Here is a 22,136-nt window from a genome sequence, read left to right as displayed (position 1 = left end):
AACCGTTAGTCAAAGAGTTTTGCAGCTTATGAAGTTTCCGGCCCTGCCCTCGGCAGCGTTGTCTGTTTGTGGACCTAGAGGTGGTGCATGGGCAGGGTGCTGCAAGATGAGCTGTGGTATGATGAATGCCTTGAGTAGAAGGGTAGTACATTTGACTCACGCAGGACATGTATGCAAGATGTCAGACAGAGGTGAGGTGTGCTGTAGGTGTGATACCGTGACATTGAAGAAATGTCAGGAAAGCAGAGCTCGTGGTAGCATTCATGCAGACATCGTGCTTCTCTTTGGGAGTGACGAGGATGGATAGGATCAGGAATGAGTCTGTCAGAGGGACAGTGCATGTTTGATGTTTCGGAGGTAAGGTCAAAGTAGCCGGACTGAGATGGCTTGGGCGTGTACGGAGGAGGGATAGTTAATATATCGGTAGGACGCCGGGATTGGAGGTGCCTGGCGGGTGATCTAGAGGAACACCAAAGAGAAGAGTTATGGACGTAGTGGAAGAGGACATGAAGTGAGTTGGAGCAAGAGAAGAGGATCAAGAGAATAGGGTTCGATGGCAGAGATTGATTCGCTGCGGCGAGTACTGAAGGAAAAGAAGAGGAAGAGTCGCTGCTGATGATGTTTATCTTCGGCGCTAGTATACCCAATGCCCTGCCCGGCCAACTTTTATTGTAGTTGGGTCTTTGCAATTTTTGACCGTCTCTGTGGAGACCGATGTTGTGTGAAAAACCAAAATCAGGCAACATCAATTGATCCAGATATGACATGTGGTTACTCGTATACAGATGCACAGGCATTGTTGACAGCGTGTCGAGCTTGGCTTGAGCTACATTTGTGTTTGCTTCAATGAGTTCACCACTGTTTCAATGCAGAGAAAAGTGAAACAGACTTGTATATCTATGTATCTCCACTTTAAGTGCACATGTTTGGCACTTCTATGGTAGGAGTGCAAGAAGGAGAGCTGAGGTACTGGTCTAGTGGCAATACAGAGTATTAAACAAATCATTGAGATACACAGAAGTGTAGGACAGGCAAATATGCATATGACTTTTCTATCACAATGTACTCCACGGAGCAGTACTTGTACTTCCACTGTTGAGAGTACCTGAATCTGGATAAGCAACTCACAGCCTCATGTGTTGAAGGACAGGTTCTGGTGTCACAGTGTTTTCTCCTGTCAGACACCAGTATCCTCACTCTCTTCTCTTTGCGGATTCAATCATTCAGTGATACCGAATGCAAAAGTGATGATTCCTGTCATCGACTGAACTTGAGACTTTGATGTTTTTAAGGGATTTATTTCTGGTCCTGGGCGTGTATTGACAGCCTGTTTCTGTTGAATATCTTCTTTGTCCTCCGTACTGTGTTTCTCTGACTTCTTGTGACCGTGTATTGAGTGTGTGCTGTGGAGAACCGTCAGTCACTGAGTGGTGCAGCAGAGAGGGACTTCTGGTCTTGTGAGTTGTTTCTCAGCTTTGCGCAGTGGCATTATCGTTGCTTATGAGGTGTATCCGAGGCGCGATTATTGCTAGTTGAAAACTTTACCCAATACCCCGCCTGGTCGACTTGAGATACAGTCAGCTGTGGCAATTTTTGATTGTCTCTGCGGAGACTGGTGTTGTGTTTGAAAGTAAATGCACAATGAGAAATACAATACCTGCGTGTGTTGTGGGAGTTCTCCCTGTGGTTGTCCACGAAGTTTCAGACTTCTTTTGAATAATTGTTATCTGCGCACAAGTATGCAATTAGTGATTGACATTTTTACCACAAAATGACCATAACCGTGCCTAAACATGTCAAGTACCGGCTTGTCTTTAAACAGCATCTTTTATGAGGCTTGCCGTTTGTATCCCAAAAATGGTGCTGTCTGATATTGTTCCGAGTCCAATCCTGCATCGGTTGTGCAATGTCCATGAAGAACCGTTAGTCAAAGAGTTTTGCAGCTTATGAAGTTTCCGGCCCTGCCCTCGGCAGCGTTGTCTGTTTGTGGACCTAGAGGTGGTGCATGGGCAGGGTGCTGCAAGATGAGCTGTGGTATGATGAATGCCTTGAGTAGAAGGGTAGTACATTTGACTCACGCAGGACATGTATGCAAGATGTCAGACAGAGGTGAGGTGTGCTGTAGGTGTGATACCGTGACATTGAAGAAATGTCAGGAAAGCAGAGCTCGTGGTAGCATTCATGCAGACATCGTGCTTCTCTTTGGGAGTGACGAGGATGGATAGGATCAGGAATGAGTCTGTCAGAGGGACAGTGCATGTTTGATGTTTCGGAGGTAAGGTCAAAGTAGCCGGACTGAGATGGCTTGGGCATGTACGGAGGAGGGATAGTTAATATATCGGTAGGACGCCGGGATTGGAGGTGCCTGGCGGGTGATCTAGAGGAACACCAAAGAGAAGAGTTATGGACGTAGTGGAAGAGGACATGAAGTGAGTTGGAGCAAGAGAAGAGGATCAAGAGAATAGGGTTCGATGGCAGAGATTGATTCGCTGCGGCGAGTACTGAAGGAAAAGAAGAGGAAGAGTCGCTGCTGATGATGTTTATCTTCGGCGCTAGTATACCCAATGCCCTGCCCGGCCAACTTTTATTGTAGTTGGGTCTTTGCAATTTTTGACCGTCTCTGTGGAGACCGATGTTGTGTGAAAAACCAAAATCAGGCAACATCAATTGATCCAGATATGACATGTGGTTACTCGTATACAGATGCACAGGCATTGTTGACAGCGTGTCGAGCTTGGCTTGAGCTACATTTGTGTTTGCTTCAATGAGTTCACCACTGTTTCAATGCAGAGAAAAGTGAAACAGACTTGTATATCTATGTATCTCCACTTTAAGTGCACATGTTTGGCACTTCTATGGTAGGAGTGCAAGAAGGAGAGCTGAGGTACTGGTCTAGTGGCAATACAGAGTATTAAACAAATCATTGAGATACACAGAAGTGTAGGACAGGCAAATATGCATATGACTTTTCTATCACAATGTACTCCACGGAGCAGTACTTGTACTTCCACTGTTGAGAGTACCTGAATCTGGATAAGCAACTCACAGCTTCATGTGTTGAAGGACAGGTTCTGGTGTCACAGTGTTTTCTCCTGTCAGACACCAGTATCCTCACTCTCTTCTCTTTGCGGATTCAATCATTCAGTGATACCGAATGCAAAAGTGATGATTCCTGTCATCGACTGAACTTGAGACTTTGATGTTTTTAAGGGATTTATTTCTGGTCCTGGGCGTGTATTGACAGCCTGTTTCTGTTGAATATCTTCTTTGTCCTCCGTACTGTGTTTCTCTGACTTCTTGTGACCGTGTATTGAGTGTGTGCTGTGGAGAACCGTCAGTCACTGAGTGGTGCAGCAGAGAGGGACTTCTGGTCTTGTGAGTTGTTTCTCAGCTTTGCGCAGTGGCATTATCGTTGCTTATGAGGTGTATCCGAGGCGCGATTATTGCTAGTTGAAAACTTTACCCAATACCCCGCCTGGTCGACTTGAGATACAGTCAGCTGTGGCAATTTTTGATTGTCTCTGCGGAGACTGGTGTTGTGTTTGAAAGTAAATGCACAATGAGAAATACAATACCTGCGTGTGTTGTGGGAGTTCTCCCTGTGGTTGTCCACGAAGTTTCAGACTTCTTTTGAATAATTGTTATCTGCGCACAAGTATGCAATTAGTGATTGACATTTTTACCACAAAATGACCATAACCGTGCCTAAACATGTCAAGTACCGGCTTGTCTTTAAACAGCATCTTTTATGAGGCTTGCCGTTTGTATCCCAAAAATGGTGCTGTCTGATATTGTTCCGAGTCCAATCCTGCATCGGTTGTGCAATGTCCATGAAGAACCGTTAGTCAAAGAGTTTTGCAGCTTATGAAGTTTCCGGCCCTGCCCTCGGCAGCGTTGTCTGTTTGTGGACCTAGAGGTGGTGCATGGGCAGGGTGCTGCAAGATGAGCTGTGGTATGATGAATGCCTTGAGTAGAAGGGTAGTACATTTGACTCACGCAGGACATGTATGCAAGATGTCAGACAGAGGTGAGGTGTGCTGTAGGTGTGATACCGTGACATTGAAGAAATGTCAGGAAAGCAGAGCTCGTGGTAGCATTCATGCAGACATCGTGCTTCTCTTTGGGAGTGACGAGGATGGATAGGATCAGGAATGAGTCTGTCAGAGGGACAGTGCATGTTTGATGTTTCGGAGGTAAGGTCAAAGTAGCCGGACTGAGATGGCTTGGGCGTGTACGGAGGAGGGATAGTTAATATATCGGTAGGACGCCGGGATTGGAGGTGCCTGGCGGGTGATCTAGAGGAACACCAAAGAGAAGAGTTATGGACGTAGTGGAAGAGGACATGAAGTGAGTTGGAGCAAGAGAAGAGGATCAAGAGAATAGGGTTCGATGGCAGAGATTGATTCGCTGCGGCGAGTACTGAAGGAAAAGAAGAGGAAGAGTCGCTGCTGATGATGTTTATCTTCGGCGCTAGTATACCCAATGCCCTGCCCGGCCAACTTTTATTGTAGTTGGGTCTTTGCAATTTTTGACCGTCTCTGTGGAGACCGATGTTGTGTGAAAAACCAAAATCAGGCAACATCAATTGATCCAGATATGACATGTGGTTACTCGTATACAGATGCACAGGCATTGTTGACAGCGTGTCGAGCTTGGCTTGAGCTACATTTGTGTTTGCTTCAATGAGTTCACCACTGTTTCAATGCAGAGAAAAGTGAAACAGACTTGTATATCTATGTATCTCCACTTTAAGTGCACATGTTTGGCACTTCTATGGTAGGAGTGCAAGAAGGAGAGCTGAGGTACTGGTCTAGTGGCAATACAGAGTATTAAACAAATCATTGAGATACACAGAAGTGTAGGACAGGCAAATATGCATATGACTTTTCTATCACAATGTACTCCACGGAGCAGTACTTGTACTTCCACTGTTGAGAGTACCTGAATCTGGATAAGCAACTCACAGCCTCATGTGTTGAAGGACAGGTTCTGGTGTCACAGTGTTTTCTCCTGTCAGACACCAGTATCCTCACTCTCTTCTCTTTGCGGATTCAATCATTCAGTGATACCGAATGCAAAAGTGATGATTCCTGTCATCGACTGAACTTGAGACTTTGATGTTTTTAAGGGATTTATTTCTGGTCCTGGGCGTGTATTGACAGCCTGTTTCTGTTGAATATCTTCTTTGTCCTCCGTACTGTGTTTCTCTGACTTCTTGTGACCGTGTATTGAGTGTGTGCTGTGGAGAACCGTCAGTCACTGAGTGGTGCAGCAGAGAGGGACTTCTGGTCTTGTGAGTTGTTTCTCAGCTTTGCGCAGTGGCATTATCGTTGCTTATGAGGTGTATCCGAGGCGCGATTATTGCTAGTTGAAAACTTTACCCAATACCCCGCCTGGTCGACTTGAGATACAGTCAGCTGTGGCAATTTTTGATTGTCTCTGCGGAGACTGGTGTTGTGTTTGAAAGTAAATGCACAATGAGAAATACAATACCTGCGTGTGTTGTGGGAGTTCTCCCTGTGGTTGTCCACGAAGTTTCAGACTTCTTTTGAATAATTGTTATCTGCGCACAAGTATGCAATTAGTGATTGACATTTTTACCACAAAATGACCATAACCGTGCCTAAACATGTCAAGTACCGGCTTGTCTTTAAACAGCATCTTTTATGAGGCTTGCCGTTTGTATCCCAAAAATGGTGCTGTCTGATATTGTTCCGAGTCCAATCCTGCATCGGTTGTGCAATGTCCATGAAGAACCGTTAGTCAAAGAGTTTTGCAGCTTATGAAGTTTCCGGCCCTGCCCTCGGCAGCGTTGTCTGTTTGTGGACCTAGAGGTGGTGCATGGGCAGGGTGCTGCAAGATGAGCTGTGGTATGATGAATGCCTTGAGTAGAAGGGTAGTACATTTGACTCACGCAGGACATGTATGCAAGATGTCAGACAGAGGTGAGGTGTGCTGTAGGTGTGATACCGTGACATTGAAGAAATGTCAGGAAAGCAGAGCTCGTGGTAGCATTCATGCAGACATCGTGCTTCTCTTTGGGAGTGACGAGGATGGATAGGATCAGGAATGAGTCTGTCAGAGGGACAGTGCATGTTTGATGTTTCGGAGGTAAGGTCAAAGTAGCCGGACTGAGATGGCTTGGGCATGTACGGAGGAGGGATAGTTAATATATCGGTAGGACGCCGGGATTGGAGGTGCCTGGCGGGTGATCTAGAGGAACACCAAAGAGAAGAGTTATGGACGTAGTGGAAGAGGACATGAAGTGAGTTGGAGCAAGAGAAGAGGATCAAGAGAATAGGGTTCGATGGCAGAGATTGATTCGCTGCGGCGAGTACTGAAGGAAAAGAAGAGGAAGAGTCGCTGCTGATGATGTTTATCTTCGGCGCTAGTATACCCAATGCCCTGCCCGGCCAACTTTTATTGTAGTTGGGTCTTTGCAATTTTTGACCGTCTCTGTGGAGACCGATGTTGTGTGAAAAACCAAAATCAGGCAACATCAATTGATCCAGATATGACATGTGGTTACTCGTATACAGATGCACAGGCATTGTTGACAGCGTGTCGAGCTTGGCTTGAGCTACATTTGTGTTTGCTTCAATGAGTTCACCACTGTTTCAATGCAGAGAAAAGTGAAACAGACTTGTATATCTATGTATCTCCACTTTAAGTGCACATGTTTGGCACTTCTATGGTAGGAGTGCAAGAAGGAGAGCTGAGGTACTGGTCTAGTGGCAATACAGAGTATTAAACAAATCATTGAGATACACAGAAGTGTAGGACAGGCAAATATGCATATGACTTTTCTATCACAATGTACTCCACGGAGCAGTACTTGTACTTCCACTGTTGAGAGTACCTGAATCTGGATAAGCAACTCACAGCTTCATGTGTTGAAGGACAGGTTCTGGTGTCACAGTGTTTTCTCCTGTCAGACACCAGTATCCTCACTCTCTTCTCTTTGCGGATTCAATCATTCAGTGATACCGAATGCAAAAGTGATGATTCCTGTCATCGACTGAACTTGAGACTTTGATGTTTTTAAGGGATTTATTTCTGGTCCTGGGCGTGTATTGACAGCCTGTTTCTGTTGAATATCTTCTTTGTCCTCCGTACTGTGTTTCTCTGACTTCTTGTGACCGTGTATTGAGTGTGTGCTGTGGAGAACCGTCAGTCACTGAGTGGTGCAGCAGAGAGGGACTTCTGGTCTTGTGAGTTGTTTCTCAGCTTTGCGCAGTGGCATTATCGTTGCTTATGAGGTGTATCCGAGGCGCGATTATTGCTAGTTGAAAACTTTACCCAATACCCCGCCTGGTCGACTTGAGATACAGTCAGCTGTGGCAATTTTTGATTGTCTCTGCGGAGACTGGTGTTGTGTTTGAAAGTAAATGCACAATGAGAAATACAATACCTGCGTGTGTTGTGGGAGTTCTCCCTGTGGTTGTCCACGAAGTTTCAGACTTCTTTTGAATAATTGTTATCTGCGCACAAGTATGCAATTAGTGATTGACATTTTTACCACAAAATGACCATAACCGTGCCTAAACATGTCAAGTACCGGCTTGTCTTTAAACAGCATCTTTTATGAGGCTTGCCGTTTGTATCCCAAAAATGGTGCTGTCTGATATTGTTCCGAGTCCAATCCTGCATCGGTTGTGCAATGTCCATGAAGAACCGTTAGTCAAAGAGTTTTGCAGCTTATGAAGTTTCCGGCCCTGCCCTCGGCAGCGTTGTCTGTTTGTGGACCTAGAGGTGGTGCATGGGCAGGGTGCTGCAAGATGAGCTGTGGTATGATGAATGCCTTGAGTAGAAGGGTAGTACATTTGACTCACGCAGGACATGTATGCAAGATGTCAGACAGAGGTGAGGTGTGCTGTAGGTGTGATACCGTGACATTGAAGAAATGTCAGGAAAGCAGAGCTCGTGGTAGCATTCATGCAGACATCGTGCTTCTCTTTGGGAGTGACGAGGATGGATAGGATCAGGAATGAGTCTGTCAGAGGGACAGTGCATGTTTGATGTTTCGGAGGTAAGGTCAAAGTAGCCGGACTGAGATGGCTTGGGCATGTACGGAGGAGGGATAGTTAATATATCGGTAGGACGCCGGGATTGGAGGTGCCTGGCGGGTGATCTAGAGGAACACCAAAGAGAAGAGTTATGGACGTAGTGGAAGAGGACATGAAGTGAGTTGGAGCAAGAGAAGAGGATCAAGAGAATAGGGTTCGATGGCAGAGATTGATTCGCTGCGGCGAGTACTGAAGGAAAAGAAGAGGAAGAGTCGCTGCTGATGATGTTTATCTTCGGCGCTAGTATACCCAATGCCCTGCCCGGCCAACTTTTATTGTAGTTGGGTCTTTGCAATTTTTGACCGTCTCTGTGGAGACCGATGTTGTGTGAAAAACCAAAATCAGGCAACATCAATTGATCCAGATATGACATGTGGTTACTCGTATACAGATGCACAGGCATTGTTGACAGCGTGTCGAGCTTGGCTTGAGCTACATTTGTGTTTGCTTCAATGAGTTCACCACTGTTTCAATGCAGAGAAAAGTGAAACAGACTTGTATATCTATGTATCTCCACTTTAAGTGCACATGTTTGGCACTTCTATGGTAGGAGTGCAAGAAGGAGAGCTGAGGTACTGGTCTAGTGGCAATACAGAGTATTAAACAAATCATTGAGATACACAGAAGTGTAGGACAGGCAAATATGCATATGACTTTTCTATCACAATGTACTCCACGGAGCAGTACTTGTACTTCCACTGTTGAGAGTACCTGAATCTGGATAAGCAACTCACAGCCTCATGTGTTGAAGGACAGGTTCTGGTGTCACAGTGTTTTCTCCTGTCAGACACCAGTATCCTCACTCTCTTCTCTTTGCGGATTCAATCATTCAGTGATACCGAATGCAAAAGTGATGATTCCTGTCATCGACTGAACTTGAGACTTTGATGTTTTTAAGGGATTTATTTCTGGTCCTGGGCGTGTATTGACAGCCTGTTTCTGTTGAATATCTTCTTTGTCCTCCGTACTGTGTTTCTCTGACTTCTTGTGACCGTGTATTGAGTGTGTGCTGTGGAGAACCGTCAGTCACTGAGTGGTGCAGCAGAGAGGGACTTCTGGTCTTGTGAGTTGTTCCTCAGCTTTGCGCAGTGGCAGTATTGTTGCTTATGAGGTGTATCCGAGGCGCGATTATTGCTAGTTGAAAACTTTACCCAATACCCCGCCTGGTCGACTTGAGATACAGTCAGCTGTGGCAATTTTTGATTGTCTCTGCGGAGACTGGTGTTGTGTTTGAAAGTAAATGAACAATGAGAAATACAATACCTGCGTGAGTTCTCCCTGTGGTTGTCCACGAAGTTTCAGACTTCTTTTGAATAATTGTTATCTGCGCACAAGTATGCAATTAGTGATTGACATTTTTACCAAAAAATGACCATAACCGTGCCTAAACATGTCAAGTACCAGCTTGTCTTTAAACAGCATCTTTTATGAGGCTTGCCGTTTGTTTCCCAAATATGGTGCTGTCTGATATTGTTCCGAGTCCAATCCTGCATCGGTTGTGCAATGTCCATGAAGAACCGTTAGTCAAAGAGTTTTGCAGCTTATGAAGTTTCCGGTCCTGCCCTCGCCAGCGTTGTCTGTTTGTGGACCTAGAGGTGGCGCATGGGCAGGGTGCTGCAAGACGAGCTGTGGTATGATGAATGCCTGGAGTAGTAGGGTAGTACATTTGACTGGCGCAGGACATGTATGCAAGATGTCAGACAGAGGTGAGGTGTGCTGTAGGTGTGATACCGTGACACTGAAGAAATGGCAGGAAAGCAGAGCTTGTGGTAGCATTCATGCAGACATCGTGCTTCTCTTTGGGAGTGACGAGGATGGATAGGATCAGGAATGAGTCTGTCAGAGGGACAGTGCATGTTTGATGTTTCGGAGGTAAGGTCAAAGTAGCCGGACTGAGATGGCTCGGGCGTGTACGGAGGAGGGATAGTTAATATATCGGTAGGACGCCGGGATTGGAGGTGCCTGGCGGGTGATCTAGAGGAACACCAAAGAGAAGAGTTATGGACGTAGTGGAAGAGGACATGAAGTGAGTTGGAGCAAGAGAAGAGGATCAAGAGAATAGGGTTCGATGGCAGAGATTGATTCGCTGCGGCGAGTACTGAAGGAAAAGAAGAGGAAGAGTCGCTGCTGATGATGTTTATCTTCGGCGCTAGTATACCCAATGCCCTGCCCGGCCAACTTTTATTGTAGTTGGGTCTTTGCAATTTTTGACCGTCTCTGTGGAGACCGATGTTGTGTGAAAAACCAAAATCAGGCAACATCAATTGATCCAGATATGACATGTGGTTACTCGTATACGGATGCACAGGCATTGTTGACAGCGTGTCGAGCTTGGCTTGAGCTACATTTGTGTTTGCTTCAATGAGTTCACCACTGTTTCAATGCAGAGAAAAGTGAAACAGACTTGTATATCTATGTATCTCCACTTTAAGTGCACATGTTTGGCACTTCTATGGTAGGAGTGCAAGAAGGAGAGCTGAGGTACTGGTCTAGTCGCAATACAGAGTATTAAACAAATCATTGAGATACACAGAAGTGTAGGACAGGCAAATATGCATATGACTTTTCTATCACAATGTACTCCACGGAGCAGTACTTGTACTTCCACTGTTGAGAGTACCTGAATCTGGATAAGCAACTCACAGCTTCATGTGTTGAAGGACAGGTTCTGGTGTCACAGTGTTTTCTCCTGTCAGACACCAGTATCCTCACTCTCTTCTCTTTGCGGATTCAATCATTCAGTGATACCGAATGCAAAAGTGATGATTCCTGTCATCGACTGAACTTGAGACTTTGATGTTTTTAAGGGATTTATTTCTGGTCCTGGGCGTGTATTGACAGCCTGTTTCTGTTGAATATCTTCTTTGTCCTCCGTACTGTGTTTCTCTGACTTCTTGTGACCGTGTATTGAGTGTGTGCTGTGGAGAACCGTCAGTCACTGAGTGGTGCAGCAGAGAGGGACTTCTGGTCTTGTGAGTTGTTCCTCAGCTTTGCGCAGTGGCAGTATCGTTGCTTATGAGGTGTATCCGAGGCGCGATTATTGCTAGTTGAAAACTTTACCCAATACCCCGCCTGGTCGACTTGAGATATAGTCAGCTGTGGCAATTTTTGATTGTCTCTGCGGAGACTGGTGTTGTGTTTGAAAGTAAATGCACAATGAGAAATACAATACCTGCGTGTGTTGTGGGAGTCCTCCCTGTAGTTGTCCACAAAGTTTCAGACTTCTTTTGAATAATTGTTATCTGCGCACAAGTATGCAATTAGTGATTGACATTTTTACCACAAAATGACCATAACCGTGCCTAAACATGTCAAGTACCGGCTTGTCTTTAAACAGCATCTTTTATGAGGCTTGCCGTTTGTTTCCCAAAAATGGTGCTGTCTGATATTGTTCCGAGTCCAATCCTGCATCGGTTGTGCAATGTCCATGAAGAACCGTTAGTCAAAGAGTTTTGCAGCTTATTAAGTTTCCGGCCCTGCCCTCGGCAGCGTTGTCTGTTTGTGGACCTAAAGGTGGCGCATGGGCAGGGTGCTGCAAGACGAGCTGTGGTATGATGAATGCCTTGAGTAGAAGGGTAGTACATTTGACTGACGCAGGACATGTATGCAAGATGTCAGACAGAGGTGAGGTGTGCTGTAGGTGTGATACCGTGACACTGAAGAAATGGCAGGAAAGCAGAGCTTGTGGTAGCATTCATGCAGACATCGTGCTTCTCTTTGGGAGTGACGAGGATGGATAGGATCAGGAATGAGTCTGTCAGAGGGACAGTGCATGTTTGATGTTTCGGAGGTAAGGTCAAAGTAGCCGGACTGAGATGGCTCGGGCGTGTACGGAGGAGGGATAGTTAATATATCGGTAGGACGCCGGGATTGGAGGTGCCTGGCGGGTGATCTAGAGGAACACCAAAGAGAAGAGTTATGGACGTAGTGGAAGAGGACATGAAGTGAGTTGGAGCAAGAGAAGAGGATCAAGAGAAAAGGGTTCGATGGCAGAGATTGATTCGCTGCGGCGAGTACTCAAGGAAAAGAAGAGGAAGAGTGGCTGCCGATGATGTTTATCTTAGGCGCTAGTATACCCAATACCCTGCCAAGCCAACTTTTATTATAGATGGGTCTTTGCAATTTTTGACCTTTCTGTGGAGACCGATGTTGTGTGAAAAACCAAAATCAGGCAACATCAATTGATCCAGATATGACATGTGGTTACTCGTATACAGATGCACAGGCATTGTTGACAGCGTGTCGAGCTTGGCTTGAGCTGCATTTGTGTTTGCTTCAATGAGTTCACCACTGTTTCAATGCAGAGAAAAGTGAAACAGACTTGTATATCTATGTATCTCCACTTTAAGTGCACATGTTTGGCACTTCTATGGTAGGAGTGCAAGAAGGAGAGCTGAGGTACTGGTCTAGTGGCAATACAGAGTATTAAACAAATCATTGAGATACACAGAAGTGTAGGACAGGCAAATATGCATATGACTTTTCTATCACAATGTACTCCATGGAGCAGTACTTGTACTTCCACTGTTGAGAGTACCTGATTCTGGATAAGCAACTCACAGCTTCATGTGTTGAAGGACAGGTTCTGGTGTCACAGTGTTTTCTCCTGTCAGACACCAGTATCCTTACTCTCTTCTCTTTGCGGATTCAATCATTCAGTGATACCGAATGCAAAAGTGATGATTCCTGTCATCGACTGAACTTGAGACTTTGATATTTTTAAGGGATTTATTTCTGGTCCTGGGCGTGTATTGACAGCCTGTTTCTGTTGAATATCTTCTTTGTCCTCCGTACTGTGTTTCTCTGACTTCTTGTGACCGTGTGTTGAGTGTGTGCTGTGGAGAACCGTCAGTCACTGAGTGGTGCAGGAGAGAGAGACTTCTGGTCTTGTGAGTTGTTCCTCAGCTTTGCGCAGTGGCAGTATCGTTGCTTATGAGGTGTATCCGAGGCGTGATTATTGCTAGTTGAAAACTTTACCCAATACCCCGCCTGGTCGACTTGAGATATAGTCAGCTGTGGCAATTTTTGATTGTCTCTGCGGAGACTGGTGTTGTGTTTGAAAGTAAATGCACAATGAGAAATACAATACCTGCGTGTGTTGTGGGAGTCCTCCCTGTGGTTGTCCACAAAGATTAAGACTTCTTTTGAATAATTGTTATCTGCACACAAGCATGCAATTAGTGATTGACATTTTTACCAAAAAATGACCATAACCGTGCCTAAACATGTCAAGTACCGGCTTGTCTTTAAACAGCATCTTTTATGAGCCTTGCCGTTTGTTTCCCAAATATGGTGCTGTCTGATATTGATCCGAGTCCAATCCTGCATCGGTTGTGCAATGTCCATGAAGAACCGTTAGTCAAAGAGTTTTGCAGCTTATGAAGTTTCCGGTCCTGCCCTCGGCAGCGTTGTCTGTTTGTGGACCTAGAGATGGTGCATGGGTAGGGTGCTGCAAGATGAGCTGTGGTATGATGAATGCCTGGAGTAGTAGGGTAGTACATTTGACTGGCGCAGGACATGTATGCAAGATGTCAGACAGAGGTGAGGTGTGCTGTAGGTGTGATACCGTGACACTGAAGAAATGGCAGGAAAGCAGAGCTTGTGGTAGCATACATGCAGATGTTGTGCTTCTCTTCGGGAGTAATGAGGATGGATAGGATCAGGAATGAGTCTGTCAGAGGGACAGTGCATGTTGGATGTTTCGGAGGTAAGGTCAAAGTAGCCGGACTGAGATGGCTCAGGCGTGTACGGAGGAGGGTTATGAGGGAGACAGTTGTTGCCTTTGAAATTAAGTTTACTACTAGCATCACTTGACCTGGAGGTGGTACAGGTGCTCTCCCTGGGGTTGTCCATAAAAGCTGTCACCTGTAACATCATGGTCCATGAAATTTCCCATCTAACCTCATCTGTCAGCCTGTCCGTCACCAACAGGAGATTTAGGGGGGAGTGTCAGGATCTGTCCTATTCGGGGAGTTTTGGGGGCAGGTATGCCTCCTTATTTGGCGATGTGTCATTAGCCATGATCCTTTCCCCAGCTACTTTGATTCCACAATTTGACCTTTCCTCAGGCTCTCTGTTAAGATCCTTGTCTCTTCCCTCCCAGAGAAGTTGACACATGATGACTCATTGTCTTTACACTCTTCTGAATCAGTTAGTCAACTCCAGACAGGCTTGCAGATCCATAATTTTATCCTCTGTCAATCTCTTCAGCAGTCAAATAGGGAACAGAGCGATATAAGTCTTCAATTGTGTTACGGAGCTGTGCTCTCTACTCCCTAGCTAACACACTAAATGAAGCGACTTTGCAGTGAAACCCTGAAATTATCCAGGCTTTACCACGGCGGTCTGTGTGCCTGGAAGCAAATGTCAGACCGAGTTGGATCAGACATCAGGTTTTTACCGGCAAGCTCTCTACATCGTGATATCAACCCTTTGACTCGCCATTTCCCATAATTGTTTCAGCTCTCGGATACTTTAATATCCTCTGATATGTCAAGAGCTGAGGTAATGAACTGAATGCTACTCAACCTTTAACTCTGTATTAGCACTCTGGCTTCAGTCACACTTGTGTGAAAAGCAAAGTACTACACAGGCAATGTACATCATGTATTCTCGGAAAGTTGCGGACTGGGATTCCACGACCTCCGCAGCATGTCCATCATTCGTTACTGCGCTGCATGTGGTAGAGAAAGCCAGCAGAGGGCGCTCCGCCACAACACAAGAGAGATTAGGATTTTTTCAACTGAAAAGAGGACTTGTGATAGATGGATGCAAAAAAAAACCAAACATTTTCAAATGTATTCTATAAGGATTAAAGAGTATGGGAGTTTTATTTCTTTGTTGTTTGTGACGTCCTGGAGGAGCTCAGGCTCAGTCATGTGTAAATAAAGCCCGCCTCCGAGGGGAGAGCAATATTTGTGCAGTCTTGTTTTGCCGCCCTGTGGAGAAGCGTAATTATAGCCAACTCTGATTAAAAGGAGAGGGGTGGGTTTTGTGCGTTTGACGGGCTTGGGGTTGGGGTGTTTAATCAAGTCCTTCGTCTCATCTGGCTGATGAGCCCGAAGCTCTTCATCACCCCATGACTGCTCATGTCGCACCTTCCTCTTGCGCAAACACGGTTGAATTTCAGTTTTACGGTGATGTAACCACGTCCTCCCAATGCTACCTTCCAGCGATGTAAATCCAAATAAAAGTTCAACCGAGAAAGAAGGAATGGATTGCTTCCTGATACTGTTGCAGAATGCTACTCAGTAAAAATATCTGACTCCTGTTGTATGATTGGACATATACAGAGGCTGTAATGTAGTAAAGTAGTAAAGACTTGAATATAAATGCTAATGATGGGTTCACTGTGTTGCCCAAGGACAATTTGGCATGCAGTAGCTAAAGGCCAGAGCCATTATCTGAATATACACATGCTCATTTAAATTTGCCATCTACATCTACACCTTGCATTATTTTTATTATTGTTCCCTTACCTCAGTATACACTACAGCAGCGGTTGTGAGCTATTTTTTGAGAAGGGTCCTTTGAATGTCCTACTCTAGGTTAACAGGCGCACAGAGTCAATAAGATCACGCTTTCAGACAAATTGAGAATCGCGGGGTGACTTTCAACGCTGGAGCTGAGACTTGGGCTGCTGATTTATTCAAGCGACTCGTGACAGTTTCATCGTCCCCCAGTGTGACCTATGATGCATTTAATTATACTGTATTGCGTCTTTAATTTATAAATATATTTTTGGATGGAGGGAGCCTTCAGGAGCAGGACATTCAGGGTTGTTGCTCCCCTCGTTGTGCTCTTCACCTGCAAATAACACGAGGATGATGTGGTCATGACCCTCAGACAAATCATGTGCCGGATCCACAGCTGTGCAGCACATCTTGCCAACCCTGACCTTTTAACGGCCTCATGTAGGTCAGGAAGGAAATGGCGAGGTGTTGCTTTGTAGCATCCCTGCGACAGATGGAGACCGGCCAAACGTAAACCAAAAAAATTACGCTGCATCACGAGGACTAGTTCCTAGGTAACCATGTGACAGTGCCAATGATTGCTATGGAAACCCAAGTATCCACCCTCTCCCACTCCCTTTCCCTGTCTCTCCTTACTTTTAGGAAATGCTAGAAGATTCCCTCCCCTGTGAATTGTTTGTATTGAGGGAAGACGTCTTCGCATCACTAATTCTAGTCTCTCAGTTTGTTCTTATTGTAAAACCTTCTGTAATATTCTGGGCGGTTTGTATCGCATGAGGGAATTTGATATTTGAAAACGGGAGGAGTGTCCAGGTTACCTTCAAATGCCTTCCACTTGGGTTGCGTCATCCGCAGTAGCTTCAGTAATTCACGAGCACGTGTTTTGGGATACATGTATGCATGTACAGATACGTGGATGCAAATAATAAAACATTGTGTTCCTCGAGAGGCCAGTCTACCTTGTGTCAAGGCGCTTTGGTACCATGACAACTCTCAACAGTGGAGCAGAGTTGTGCATCTGTCAAGAGCTGCTGTGGATACTTCATACAGATACGCCACTGTCTTCAGCTTTGTCATGCAGACCCTGTCGGAAACACCCAGAGATAGCAAACACAGCAAGTGTCTGGAAGTGGGCATTGATTCAATGAAGAACAGTCACAGATGATTTTTTTTTTTTTTTACAGTCGGCAGAAGACCGCCCAATTTGTCATGAATTGAGTTACAGTTCCGGTCTTCAAATGGAAAGGCCGCGATCTCTTCAAAAGCGGAGGCGTCGCGGCGTCTTCCATGATAAAAAGGTTGCGGATCTACAAGCGGTGCTTTGATTTCGGGCCAATTGCTGGGATCCTTGTTGCGTCACCTGTCCACCATCGCCTCTGCCTCTTTTATCCGGGCAGATCAGAAGCGCTATTCTTGCGAGATAACCAAAATAGGATTGCGGTCACACGTGTGAACCTGGACCTCAGAAGTTATGCAATGCATCCAATTAAAAAACCTTCTAAACCTCCCGCGCCATCTTCCTCTTAATCACCGCGCGGCGTACGAGGAGGTCGCCCCCTATTAGCCGCCTCATGTGACGCCCTGGCAACCACATCGTGTCTGTTATGCATGGTGAATTACTTTGGAAACCTTTTGACGGAGGTGATTGGTCTCTCCAGTCCTGCAAGTATCTCTCCAGGCTCTTCTTCTTGATCGGAAGAATCCGTCTTGCTCTGTTTTGCTACAAAGGAGCGGTAAAGGGTAGCGATTAGTTTATCACTGCACTCTGCTATTTTCTTTTACATACGAATGAAACTGAGAGCACATTCACAGCAGCCTGATAAAAATGATTACTAAACAAGTAAACAATCAGGAAAATTACCATTGTGTGAGCTGTAAATGCCCTAATTATCAAATGGCGCAGTTGATAGCAGTGTCGCCTCACTGCAAGTAGTTGCGTTGCCACAGGTGGCCTTTCTGTGTGGAGTCACCACCCTTGTCAGCATGGGGTTCCTCAGGGTTCCTCCCACCTTCCAAACATGCAGAAGGTTCACTGAATTGTCCGCATGTGTGATTGCGAGAGGGGATTGCTGCATGTCTCTGTTTGTGGCCCTATGGCTGATGGTCCAGGGTGAACCGCTGCCTGTGCAGGAGTTGGCAGTATTGATGATGGATCAATAAGTTATCAAGTCAATTAATAAAGAAAGTAAGACGTCAGGGCAACAACTGAGCAGTGGTAGATGAAGACAGAAAGAACTTTATGTCCCAGTGTTCACCTGTTCACAGCCGACTCGGACTCTGCAGGTGTTCAATTGCCTCCCAGATGATGTCGCCAGTTGTCTGCAAGGCTCAGCTGGTAGACCTTAACGAGGAACACCGGGTGTGGGATTGTGACCCCGGGGTCTCATCTGTCCATGTCACTTGTCGTCGCTTAATAAACTGATTATACTCCTGGCTGCACCGAGGCATGACGCACTGTGGCTTTGGACAGCTGAAATCAATCCAGAGACCTGAAGACTCCTGAGTGCAGAAAACGTCCTGGACTGAAACAAGACATGACAAGATAAGTCCTCTTGAGGTTTTTGGAAAAATGTATGAAATGCGTGTGATCTGCACTCCTCAAACCGTTGTCACTGGGTCTGCAGCAACCCCAGCGTTCGGACTGGTCGACCTTTGGGAAGCGCGATGTCAACAAGCCTGTTGTAAATAAAAAATGACTTTGACCGGATGCTGAAGAGCATTTCAAGGGATTTCATGTTCTTGTCAAATTGCAAATTGCTGTTCTGGCCTTCGCCGTGCATGTATGAGATGTTTGATCCTGCAGGATCGGCGGACAGCAGGCTGTGTGTGTCTTGGCATACAAGTCGTCATGGAAACTTCCCCCAGTGCTGCTATCATACTGTTGTTTGTTTACTTGCAATGGTTTACTTTGTTTACTCGTGTGACCACTGAGCTGGGAAAGAAGGCCCACTTCTGGTTTGGTTGTCCCATCGTAACTCCGCTAATGGCTGTTTCTTTTTTCCTATTGGATCCTGAATTAACCTGAGATTTTCATGTATATTTAAAGTGCTGGATCGCATCCATATCCAAAGTTATCTTGATAGAGCACAACAGCGGGTTAGCGGAAACACACTCGCCATCTGGAGCAGAGTCACCAACACACCCTCGTGTACGCGTGCGTCTCCAAATAACTGCGTCGTGAATAAAAACACACTTCTAAAACGGTTAGCTTGGAAGGTTGCCTTAGTGCTGCCTGCCTGCCATCGCAAGCAGGCGCGGCTTGGTTTGGCGCAACCAGGGGTTAGCCTTTGCGGTTGAAGATAAGATAGCCAAGATGATAGGAACTCGACCGAGACCCGCGGTTCTCCATTATAAGGTTCGATTCTCTTTCTCGATCTCATTTGTGTTAATCGTTGGATTTGGTGTAGCGTTGCTTTTTACATGGTGTGTATAATTCATGCCGGATGTCAAGACAAGACAAGCCGAGCACGTTCCCTCGTGATCTCCAGACGGTTTGCTCCATGAAACATACCGGGCGCAGGGAAGAAATGCAATTCATCTGGCCACCTGGCCCCAAATCCCATTTCGAAGATGTAATAACATATGCCGTCTTAAAAGGGCCTCCTCTGGGTCCGTCGGCAGCTGTCCTGAAGCTGCATGGGGTTCATATTGCGGTTTCCTTTAGTCGCGTGTAACCCCGAGATTGTGTTTTCTCTGCAAAATCTGTATTTTGTTGAGAAAATATAGAAAACGATCAAACCGCTCCAGCTGGATTTATTTTGCGGGGGGGATTTACAGAGCTGTGTCAGGGCTCTTCCACCATGAGGAGCTTTAGCCCACGGATGTGTTTATTTCATGGGTCACTGTCTTATTTAAGCTGCACATATATCTATAACGCAAAGGTGTACAAGACGCAGGTGAGAGCAGCCATGCTGCTTGGTCTGCAGACGCTGTGGAGAAGACAGGAGGCACAGCTGGAAGCAGCAGAGATGAAGATATGGAGATTCCTCTTTGGGAGTGAGGAGGATGGAGAGGATCAGGAAGGAGTCCATCAGAGGGACAGCACATGGTAGATGTTCTGGAGATAAAAGTCAAGACGGAGATGCTTTAGCCATGGGCAGATGAGGAATGGAGAAGATCTGGGTTGAAGGATGCTGAGGTTGGAACTGCCAGGCTGGATGCTTAGAGGAAGACTCAACAGAAGGATTATGGATGGAGGGAAAGAGGACAGGAAGCTAGTGGGTGTGTGAGAAGAGGTTATGGAGGAGAAGGTCAGATGGCGGAGGTTGATTCGCTGTGGCAGCCCCTGAAGGGCCCAGGTCAAAGAAGACGGTTTGATCCTTGGCTCTTCCTGTCTGCATACCAAACAGGTCTTGGGCAAGACACTTAACCCCCCAACTGGGGGCTCTGCGGCCATCGGTGGAGACTATCTATCACTCTCCTGCGTGGAGCTGAATCCCGGCCCGTGAACAAAACCCCAAGAGAATCGACTGCTCCGACCGCATGGCACTCAAGACCACCAAGAACATCAGACCGCACCTCAATGTCACCAACGCTGGCCTACCAGATCACACCCAGCAGCCTCCTGCGACTCGGCTCTCCGCCTAGCGATGCAAGAGATGGTTCAGCCATGTCCTCTGGAGCACTCCGCACTTGCCATCCTCTGTTTTGTCCGTAAAAGAAGTATCACAGGTTCTAATGCAAAGTTCCTACCTTTTAGTCCAGTTAGATCTATAATTGATATTCACAAATGTGATGCATGGCTGTTCAGGTAATATTTGAAATGCACTGCCTAATGGACCGGCAGGTTCTTAGAGAACTTGAGGGTACAAAGCTTGGCTTAATGGTCGCTCCCCTGATCTCATCCAGACCGCCTTCTATTTTGGGCAGAAGTTGTGGTGAGCAAACTAAATGCCCAGGTAACATGGTGGACAGGCTCCAAAGGCATCAGTCCATTCTAACTCTTTTGACACAGTCTCAAGCGTTGTACTTATAAATAGCAGCGCTAAGAAATTGCTATTCACCGCCGCTGACAGACTCAGCGCTCCTTTGTCTGTCCAGACAAAGAAGAGGGAGGAATCGTTGGCGGTGTTAGCTTGAGCTGCGGGGGCAATGGCTTGTCAATGGGTTTTGACATTTACCACAGAGAGCTCCTCAGTGTCTGCAACCCCACGTCACCTCGATCAGGAAGTGGATCTATTGACACGCGGGGGGAAGTCGATGCAAGAGCCAGCGGCCAGGATACAATACTCCGCCCCATATTGTTAACAGGTTCCTGTCCTTTACCGTAACTGGCTCCTGTCTAAGTGGCTGTTTCCTCAAAAAGCTGGCCGGTCTGGAAGCGCACCCGCTCTGGGAGGTCACAGACCAGGGAGTGATAGGACATGGTCTCCATCCATAAAGCCAAAACAAACTTCTGTCAGATAAGTCCTCATTCCATTTACTCCAAACATGAACTTTGTTACTCGATGTTGCTTTCGGTGATCGCATGGAAATCCGTTCCATCAAGTCAAGACGGTCACGTCACAAGATTTGCAACCGACCAAGGTTATTTGTAAGGGACAGGTGGGGCTCAGCTCCCTCCCATTAGAAGGTTGGCAGTTTGATTCCCAGCTCCTCCTCCCTGCATGCAGAATTGTCCTTGAGCAAAACAATGAATGCCAAGTTGCTCCCAATGGCCTGGTTAGTGCCTTGCCAACGTGTCCCTATGAGATTGTGAAGGAGCTATATAAGTGGGGACCGTTTACCATGTAGGGATAAGGGTGATGAGGGTGACGCCTTTTTGGAAGCGAATGCAATCGATAACGAGAACTTCTGCTCTCGGCATTTAAGTGATGATTAAGGTTCAATTTCCTGGAAAGATTCCAGATTCAGGAAACGTCTGCGTGTGTGTGGACACACTGTGCAACATGAGTGGAGGTGAGACCAAAAAAATTCTTCTCATTGCCGTTAATGTCCAAGGATTAACCCCTTTCCCTGGGATAAATATGTTTTCCTTGACCTCAGTAATAACATTGTATTTAAATAGCTACTAATAAGTGCAGGTCAGGTAGGTGAGGGATGCGGTTGAAACAAGATCCTCGAATTTACTTTAAAAAGCATAGATTTTCTTCCCTGTCGGCCCAGCACCTCCCGCCTTTGCCTTTGAGCAGCAATTGTTGGTGAAAATCTCTTATTCAGCAGCATGGCTGCGCTTCTGTTGGAATGGCTGAGTAACTGAAGACTAGACGACGGGAAAATGAATTTAAGTCTCGTCCTGTCGAGTAGATGACAGGCAATCTAAAAGACCGCGTTTATTCATCCTGCCGTCGCAGTAATTTGGGTTATAATCCCATCAATTCTCACCTTGTTGAACTGCGAAAGGTAGCAGTAATGCAGAAGGTCATTTCCTCTGTTTTTATTTTCCTTTTTACGCTGAAGTGAGCAACCAGGGAGGATTAGACATGCAGCAAAGACAAGGAGAGATTTCTACGCACAAATTCAGATATGTTTGTGTACATTTCTTACAAAATGAAGAAGAAGAAGTCAATATCACTCACGGTTCCGCATGTGATGGTGAAAAGTGCTTCTCAGTGACCCTGACTCAGTGGAAGTCCATCTCTCTCCACGGCATTTCCAA

General features: G+C 46.1%; 7 non-coding genes across 7 annotated transcripts; all 7 read left to right on the top strand.

Annotated features, from left to right (window-relative positions):
• Positions 1-1,471: 1,471 nt before the first annotated feature.
• LOC147232528 (U4 spliceosomal RNA) lies at positions 1,472-1,612 on the top strand. The gene has a single exon (XR_015106435.1). It is a non-coding gene; the product is annotated as a U4 spliceosomal RNA (small nuclear RNA).
• Positions 1,613-3,389: 1,777 nt separating this feature from the next.
• LOC147232527 (U4 spliceosomal RNA) lies at positions 3,390-3,530 on the top strand. Its single transcript, XR_015106434.1, has one exon. It is a non-coding gene; the product is annotated as a U4 spliceosomal RNA (small nuclear RNA).
• A 1,777-nt stretch (positions 3,531-5,307) lies between these two features.
• On the top strand, positions 5,308-5,448 carry LOC147232526 (U4 spliceosomal RNA). The gene has a single exon (XR_015106432.1). It is a non-coding gene; the product is annotated as a U4 spliceosomal RNA (small nuclear RNA).
• Positions 5,449-7,225: 1,777 nt separating this feature from the next.
• On the top strand, positions 7,226-7,366 carry LOC147232525 (U4 spliceosomal RNA). Its single transcript, XR_015106431.1, has one exon. It is a non-coding gene; the product is annotated as a U4 spliceosomal RNA (small nuclear RNA).
• A 1,777-nt stretch (positions 7,367-9,143) lies between these two features.
• Positions 9,144-9,284, top strand: LOC147232524 (U4 spliceosomal RNA). The gene has a single exon (XR_015106439.1). It is a non-coding gene; the product is annotated as a U4 spliceosomal RNA (small nuclear RNA).
• Positions 9,285-11,052: 1,768 nt separating this feature from the next.
• LOC147232523 (U4 spliceosomal RNA) lies at positions 11,053-11,193 on the top strand. The gene has a single exon (XR_015106429.1). It is a non-coding gene; the product is annotated as a U4 spliceosomal RNA (small nuclear RNA).
• A 1,776-nt stretch (positions 11,194-12,969) lies between these two features.
• Positions 12,970-13,110, top strand: LOC147232522 (U4 spliceosomal RNA). Its single transcript, XR_015106438.1, has one exon. It is a non-coding gene; the product is annotated as a U4 spliceosomal RNA (small nuclear RNA).
• Positions 13,111-22,136: the final 9,026 nt, after the last annotated feature.

This window comes from Fistularia commersonii, chromosome 7, assembly GCF_037954325.1.
Source record: "Fistularia commersonii isolate RoL2024-O1a breed Wild chromosome 7, RoL_Fcom_v1.0, whole genome shotgun sequence".
NCBI lineage: Eukaryota > Metazoa > Chordata > Actinopteri > Syngnathiformes > Fistulariidae > Fistularia > Fistularia commersonii.
Note: the sequence above shows the minus strand (reverse complement) of the source record. Positions and strands in the feature narration are given on the sequence as shown.